This window comes from Ranitomeya imitator, chromosome 5 (assembly GCF_032444005.1).
Source record: "Ranitomeya imitator isolate aRanImi1 chromosome 5, aRanImi1.pri, whole genome shotgun sequence".
Taxonomy (NCBI): domain Eukaryota; kingdom Metazoa; phylum Chordata; class Amphibia; order Anura; family Dendrobatidae; genus Ranitomeya; species Ranitomeya imitator.
Genome location: NC_091286.1, coordinates 257,994,669 through 258,003,433, shown reverse-complemented (window position 1 = coordinate 258,003,433; position 8,765 = coordinate 257,994,669). Strand labels below are relative to the sequence as shown.

General features: G+C 45.9%; 1 long non-coding RNA gene across 1 annotated transcript in view; it reads right to left on the bottom strand.

Moving 5' to 3' along the window:
• Positions 1-532: 532 nt before the first annotated feature.
• The window catches only part of LOC138637421 (uncharacterized), a 41,951-nt gene continuing 33,718 nt past the window's right edge, over positions 533-8,765 (bottom strand). Inside the window, exon 2 of the long non-coding RNA XR_011312394.1 lies at positions 533-2,702. This is a non-coding gene — a long non-coding RNA (uncharacterized lncRNA). The remainder of the gene's footprint in view (positions 2,703-8,765) is intronic.

Genomic DNA, 8,765 nt, shown 5'->3' with positions numbered 1-8,765 from the left:
TAACACCTGTCAGCATCGGGGACACAGTGCAGCGGCAGCACTGAACACCCGCAGCGGCGCACTGCACATTGGAACACCCCCTCATCTGAGCCTGCTGCCTGCAGCAACCCTCCACTCTTGCCTCCTTCAGCAGCAACCCTGGAACCCCGCTTCACTGCAGCCACCACCTCCGGTAAGCAATAAGACGCATGGATTATAAGAAGCGCCAGCATTTTTTTTAAAAAAAAGTTTTTTTCCTATTTTTCTCCTTAAAATTTGGGGTGCATCTTATAAAGCGAAAAATACGGCATTTATTTTCATTAGGGTATATGCACATATTGATTTTTCTTTGGTTTTGTTTGCTTCCATGGCCAGTGTGAACATGCTCTAAGTCATACATCAGCTCAGTTTTCTGTTTTTCTTCAGTATTTTTCTATTCAGTACAAATATGGTGTGGCCCCCTTTTCACTGAGACAATACCCTTCATCCACCAGTCATTCCAAATCAGAATAAAAGCATGTTGGTACCAGATAAGAATGAGTCAGACACAATGCTGGTTCAAACTCATTGCATGCTCGTGTGTAACGTCACAGCAACGACTGAACTTTATTTCCTGATACACAACATTACATGATCTATTGGGGGAAGGTGTGCAGAGGGCGGGGATAGGCAGGGGTTAAGCAATGTATCTAGTATTCAGTCCTTCTGGTTGGCTCTGACATCATCTGATGAATCTTCCTTTGTCCACATCTTGTCCACATCGCTTTAAGTATCATTTCCCCAGAAACGATACTTTAGCTTCAGAAACGAAAGTAGATTCTTGGCAAGAACAAAAACTAAGGCAAAGGTGAATACTGGCAGCCATCTTAAACACAATTACATATGCATTAGCAAGCAAAGGGGAAAAACTTATTGTTTCACAGCATAAGAATACATAAAAGTACAAAAGAGTATAAAGACATATATTTTTACCTTGACAATCCCCCCTAAACACTAAGTTTTTCCCTAAGAAGAAAAATCCTTCGAGACTGTCCATGTGATGGGGAAAGGGGAGGTGGATTTCTTCATCCAGACACCTCAGAAGCTCTCCCCTTGCGAGAGGCCTCCAGGCAGCTGAACCCTTCACTAGCTTCACATGGAGTTCTCCCGCTGTCCCTAAACTAAATCTCTTAGCAACATCTGAGAGTAAAGGGTATTGTCTATCTTCTTGAGGGGGACATACTTGGGGATCTCCCCTGGATCAGTACCATCGTACGCTGGTGGGTCTACTTCTTGGTTTGTTGAAGGTGCCAGTCGGAGTTGCCTCAGCAATAACCTTTTTATACAGGGGAATAACACAACAGAGAATTATTGATCCAACTACAAGAAGGGCAATCAGTACTAGACAAGCTTGTTGAAGGAATCCTTTGAGCCCACCCAACCAGCCAGAAAAGAATGATATGTCTACTCCAGCATTAGATTTTAATTCTGCTGCTAACCCATTTATCTTTCTAAGAGCTATCATGGTCTTTCCATTTACCCCAGAGTTCTGAGGGATATAGGTACAACACTCCTCTCCCACCATCCCACAGACTCCTCCTTTCTCAGCTAAGATCATATCAAGGGCTAGTCGGTTTTGGAGGGTCATTCTAGTGTTAGGGCCCAACTCCTCAACTATACCTTGGAAGGCATCACAGATGAAATTGACAAACCTTTGTTCACTGTAATATATATAATTGATCCAATCAACATTTTTATTAATCTGCACCTGTGGGATTATGGAAGCAAAGCCAGCATAGATCTGGTTCTGGGCTTTAAATTGGTCAGGCACCCCCCTTGGCACTCCAATGCCATCAACATATACCAATGGATCTTCTTCATAACTCATGTGGAGCTGATCGAGACTTCTCCTCTTTCTGGTATATTCATCAGGTGTCTCAGGATCCCAAGGTTAAATCTTGAACTGCATAGCTAATTTAACAAGGGTGCACTGACCTGTCCAGGCATTAGGCAACCTAGGATGGAGCTTACCATCTCCGCATAACCAATAAATATCGTACATATACTGTGTATGATTAGCTAGCAAGTCAGTATCTAGGGAACTGTTCTCTTTGCAGAAACCTGTCTCGAAGACCCCTACTGGTGTACCTGTAGTGTCATGGGAATTATAACATGTATAATTATCAGCTAACACAGTTATCCCTCCTGGGACCTTTAGTTTAGGTGCTTCATGAATTAGTGGGACATAATCTGAGCAATCAGTGGGCTTTAAACCCTTCAACAGATTCATAACACAGGCAGTGGTATTAAGTATATCCAATATATCCCAAATTTGATCATCTGGATAATCTTTGGCCCTAACCAATTTACCCCACATTTATATAACTGACAATTTTATTGGCTATACCCATCTGTACTACTAATCTTTCATGATATTGTACCAACTTATTATTCAAGGATATTGGGGAATTTAGACTGTCCCATACGGTTACCAATATTATTATATGGAAATATGAAAAACCAAAACATTATGTCCCCTTGTTTGCTACTAGTCTGTTTGACCAGCTTGCAGTGCGATACGTGGATCCATGTCGGCCTTCCTTCCAGCTTTACTGTCATAGGAGTAATGAGAACTTGGTAGGGACCGTCATACAGGGGTTCTAGTCTGTGTCTTCTGACATAGCTTTTCACGACCATAAAACCACCAGGCTTCAAATTGTGACAAGTATCGGTTTCTGCTGAATCTGGAAGGGAAGAAGAAACTAAAACATAGGTGTTAGCAACATTTTTTACTAAACTGAATAACATATTGAACAGCATGGTCAGTTTCCTCTATAACTACTGAGACTGAAAATTTGCAACTGAGAACCTAGCACCAAACAATATCTCCTATGGGGACAGGCCATGTTTTGCAATAGGGGTAGTACGAATGTGTAAGAGCCCTGGCCATGGAGCCGTAGTCTCCTGCATCATTTTGGTCAATTGTCCCTTCAGTGTACCGTTCAGCCTTTTAACTTTCCCACTGGATTGTGGAGAGTATGGAGGGCTACAGTGGATCCAAGCATTGTCAGAACCTCCTGATACACATGAGAAGAAAAGGCCGGGTCTTGGTCACTTTCGACAACTTCTGGAACACTATATCTGCATATAACTTACATCACCAGTTTCTTTGCTGTGGTCTTTGCAGTCACGTTGGTAACAGGGAATGCTTCTGGCCAACTGGATAAAATATCGACAACCACCAGACAATATTCATACCTTCAGACTTAGGCAACGTGATGAGGTCCACCTGAAGCCTTTGGAAAGGATAGTCGGGCTTAGCAAGATACTTTGGGGGTACACGTTAAAGTTGACCGGGATTGCAGGTCTGACTGATACCTCGATGTGTGGGCCCATGTGCCCACGTGGCAATAGCAGGGTACATCCGCTTAGGGAGACACACAAGTTGGTCCTTTTTCCAGCGACCATTGTCCATACGTGCTCCATCAGCTTTCCACTGCTTCACTTCTTCATCGTCATTAAGCGGTCTCGCGGGGTCCGGCAGAAAACCTCAGTCTGGCATAGATCATCAGGTTCCTGTAGAGTCAGTGTTTCTTGTAACTGTTTACGCTCAGAGCGTGTGGTCACCATAGCTGGTATGGTCAGTTCAACAGGCAGAAGAGCAGCGGCTTTTGCTTGCATATCTGCAGAGGCGTTACCAACAGTTTGTGGACTGTTCTTAGGACCGTGCTCCTTAACTTTGATAATGGCCACCTGGGTAGGTAATTTGATTGAGTCCATGAGGGTTTTAACAGCTTCAGCATTCTTCACTGGAGTCCCGGCAGTAGTAACAAATAGGGTTGAGCGACCTTGACCTTTTTAGAGTCGAGTTGTGTTTCGCGAAACCCGACTATCTTAGAAGTCGAGTCGAGTGGAATCGGCCGATTATGGCGAAAAGTCAGGTATCGCCCGAAACACGAAACCCAATGCAAGTCAATGGGGGAGCATAGTCGGCAGTGAGTGGAGGCCAGGAAAACACCTACACTGCCCATTTTAATGGCAAAAACATCCATTCTTGTTACAGAAGCTTGTCAATTGTAATTTAGCTTATAATAATTGGAAGGCATTTGAAATTGGGGGTCATTTGGCTAAAGTTGTGGGGGGTAGGGCTGGTTCAAGTAATTAGTGGGCCCAGTAAATCTGGACCACGTCACGGCAGTGGAGCAGGGAGAGGTAAGTATTTCAACTTTGCAAGTGCTGTGATCCTGAGCAAGCAGGGGGGGCCCACTCGTTGGCATTGGCACTGGCACAGGGCCCCTCAAAGTACAGCGGTGTGTTTGCACGGCGGGGGCGCCTCCCACCGGCAGCAACACTTTTGCGTACTATGAGAGGCCCTGTGCCAGTGACGTCGCCAACTAGTATTCCTCCCCCCACCTGATGAAGGAACCTGCACTTTCATCTGCACCTTCCTCTTTGTCCCCGTGTAAGGTGGTATGGTATGCTGGAAGAGGAACCTGACTTTCAGCAGGGTCACAATCTTGCTGTGTAGCGTGCACGGGGAATTTTGCGTTATGGGTCAATGTACCAGCAGACTCATCTATCACTGGCTGGGCAATGGGCAGGATGAGGAGGAAACACAGATATAGGCCCAAAGAATAAAGTTGGCTAAATGCAGTTCAAAATTGGTAACACAGGACTAACCAGGGGGCATTGCAGTGGAGGACAACTGGAATGAGAGGCTGACACAGAGAGTAGGCCCAAATCAATAAGTAGTCGAAATGCAGTTCAAAATTGGCAACCGTAGTAAACAAGCGGCACAGCTTTGTTCAGTGGAGGAGAACAGCAAGGAGTGGCAGACACCGATAGTAGGCCCCAACCCAACTAGTAGGCCAAATGCAGTCTAACATTAACAACTACTTAACGAGAGCCTGAAAATGGAGTTTCAGGACAGGAAACCAGGAGAACAGCAAGGAGTGGCAGACACCGATAGTAGGCCCCAAACCAACTAGTACGCCAAATGCAGTTGTTCCATTTAACCACAATTTAATGAGAGCCTGAAGATAGAAGTTCAGGAAAGGCAACCTGGAGAACACCTTGGAGTGTAACACACCATCTCTCTACACCCCATACCCAATTTGTAGGCCTAATGCAGTGTAGTTTTCAACAACTACTAAACGAGAGTCGGAAGATCGAAGCAATGTGGACGAAACCTGGGGAACACCTTGGAGTGGAACACAACGTCTCTCTACACCCAATACCCAATTTGTAGGCCTAATGCAGTGTAGTTTTCTACAACTACTAAACGAGAGCATGAAGATCGAAGCATTGGCGAGGAAACCTGGGGAACACCTTGGAGTGGAACACACCATCTCTCTACACCCCATACCCAATTTGTAGGCCTAATGCAGTGTAGTTTCCAACAACTAGTAAACGAGAGCATGAAGATCGAAGCAATGGAGAGGAAACCTGGGGAACACCTTGGAGTGTAACACACCATCTCTCTACACCCCATACCCAATTTGTAGGCCTAATGCAGTGTAGTTTTCAACAACTACTAAACGAGAGTCGGAAGATCGAAGCAATGTGGACGAAACCTGGGGAACACCTTGGAGTGTAACACACCGTCTCTCTACACCCCATACCCAATTTGTAGGCCTAATGCAGTTTAGTTTTCTACAACTACTAAACGAGAGTCGGAAGACCGAAGCAATGTGGATGAAACCTGGGGAACACCTTGGAGTGGAACACACCATCTCTCTACACCCCATACCCAATTTGTAGGCCTAATGCAGTGTAGTTTCCAACAACTACTAAATGAGAGCATGAAGATCGAAGCAATGGACAGGAAACCTGGGGAACACCTTGGAGTGGAACACACCATCTCTCTACACCCCATACCCAATTTGTAGGCCTAATGCAGTGTAGTTTCCAACAACTACTAAACGAGAGCATGAAGATCGAAGCAATGGAGAGGAAACCTGGGGAACACCTTGGAGTGGAACACACCATCTCTCTACACCCCATACCCAATTTGTAGGCCTAATGCAGCGTAGTTTCCAACAACTACTAAACGAGAGCCAGAAGATCGAAGCTCAGGAAAGGCAACCTGGAGAACACCTTGGAGTGGAACACACCATCTCTCTACACCCCATACCCAATTTGTAGGCCTAATGCAGCGTAGTTTCCAACAACTACTAAACGAGAGCATGAAGATCGAAGCAATGGAGAGGAAACCTGGGGAACACCTTGGAGTGTAACACACCATCTCTCTACACCCCATACCCAATTTGTAGGCCTAATGCAGTGTAGTTTCCAACAACTACTAAACGAGAGCCGGAAGATCGAAGCTCAGGAAAGGCAACCTCGAGAACACCTTGGAGTGGAACACACCATCTCTCTTCCCCCCATACTCAATTTGTAGGCCTAATGCAGTGTAGTTTCCAACAACTACTAAACGAGAGCATGAAGATCGAAGCATTGGCGAGGAAACCTGGGGAACACCTTGGAGTGGAACACACCATCTCTCTACACCCCATACCCAATTTGTAGGCCTAATGCAGTGTAGTTTCCAACAACTACTAAACGAGAGCATGAAGATCGAAGCATTGGCGAGGAAACCTGGGGAACACCTTGGAGTGGAACACACCATCTCTCTACACCCCATACCCAATTTGTAGGCCTAATGCAGTGTAGTTTCCAACAACTAGTAAACGAGAGCATGAAGATCGAAGCAATGGAGAGGAAACCTGGGGAACACCTTGGAGTGTAACACACCATCTCTCTACACCCCATAACCAATTTGTAGGCCTAATGCAGTGTAGTTTCCAACAACTACTAAATGAGAGCATGAAGATCGAAGCAATGGACAGGAAACCTGGGGAACACCTTGGAGTGGAACACACCATCTCTCTACACCCCATACCCAATTTGTAGGCCTAATGCAGTGTAGTTTCCAACAACTACTAAACGAGAGCATGAAGATCGAAGCAATGGAGAGGAAACCTGGGGAACACCTTGGAGTGGAACACACCATCTCTCTACACCCCATACCCAATTTGTAGGCCTAATGCAGCGTAGTTTCCAACAACTACTAAACGAGAGCCAGAAGATCGAAGCTCAGGAAAGGCAACCTGGAGAACACCTTGGAGTGGAACACACCATCTCTCTACACCCCATACCCAATTTGTAGGCCTAATGCAGCGTAGTTTCCAACAACTACTAAACGAGAGCATGAAGATCGAAGCAATGGAGAGGAAACCTGGGGAACACCTTGGAGTGTAACACACCATCTCTCTACACCCCATACCCAATTTGTAGGCCTAATGCAGTGTAGTTTCCAACAACTACTAAACGAGAGCCGGAAGATCGAAGCTCAGGAAAGGCAACCTCGAGAACACCTTGGAGTGGAACACACCATCTCTCTTCCCCCCATACTCAATTTGTAGGCCTAATGCAGTGTAGTTTCCAACAACTACTAAACGAGAGCATGAAGATCGAAGCATTGGCGAGGAAACCTGGGGAACACCTTGGAGTGGAACACACCATCTCTCTACACCCCATACCCAATTTGTAGGCCTAATGCAGTGTAGTTTCCAACAACTACTAAACGAGAGCATGAAGATCGAAGCATTGGCGAGGAAACCTGGGGAACACCTTGGAGTGGAACACACCATCTCTCTACACCCCATACCCAATTTGTAGGCCTAATGCAGTGTAGTTTCCAACAACTAGTAAACGAGAGCATGAAGATCGAAGCAATGGAGAGGAAACCTGGGGAACACCTTGGAGTGTAACACACCATCTCTCTACACCCCATAACCAATTTGTAGGCCTAATGCAGTGTAGTTTCCAACAACTACTAAACGAGAGCATGAAGATCGAAGCAATGGAGAGGAAACCTGGGGAACACCTTGGAGTGGAACACACCATCTCTCTACACCCCATACCCAATTTGTAGGCCTAATGCAGTGTAGTTTCCAACAACTACTAAAAGAGAGCATGAAGATCGAAGCATTGGCGAGGAAACCTGGGGAACACCTTGGAGTGGAACACACCATCTCTCTACACCCCATACCCAATTTGTAGGCCTAATGCAGTGTAGTTTCCAACAACTAGTAAACGAGAGCATGAAGATCGAAGCAATGGAGAGGAAACCTGGGGAACACCTTGGAGTGGAACACACCATCTCTCTACACCCCATACCCAATTTGTAGGCCTAATGCAGTGTAGTTTCCAACAACTACTAAACGAGAGCATGAAGATCGAAGCAATGGCGAGGAAACCTGGGGCACACCTTGGGGAGGCAGACACCGTTAGTAGGCCCTACCAAAGTTGTACCCCCAATGCAGTTTTAAAATTCCTAGAGGCTGAAAACAAGACTATTGACGCTCAGCTTTTTTCAAAGGAACACAGCTGAATTGAGTGGCGCAGACAGACACAGGTAGTAGGACTTAAACCAAAAATGTGGCTCACTGCAGCTTAAAAAAGTTACAGGGGTACACAAGCAGCAGTGCTCTGGGCAGTGGAGGACAATTTCAATAGTGGACCGCAGACAGACTTTGTACGCCTACTATTAAAAAAAGGATGCTCTATGCAATTAAAAATAGGTTCCAGGGGTCCACGGGCAGCAGTGGTGTGGTCAGTGGACGAGTATTGGAAGGAGGGACCGCAGACAGGCGTAGTAGGCCTAACATAACAAAATTAGGCTGCAGACACTGTAAAATTGGTTCCAGGGGTACACGGGCAGCAGTGGTGTGGTCAGCGGAGGAAAATTGGAATTAGGGACTGCAGACAGACTTTGTAGGCTGTCCCCTGTGGACCATGCATCC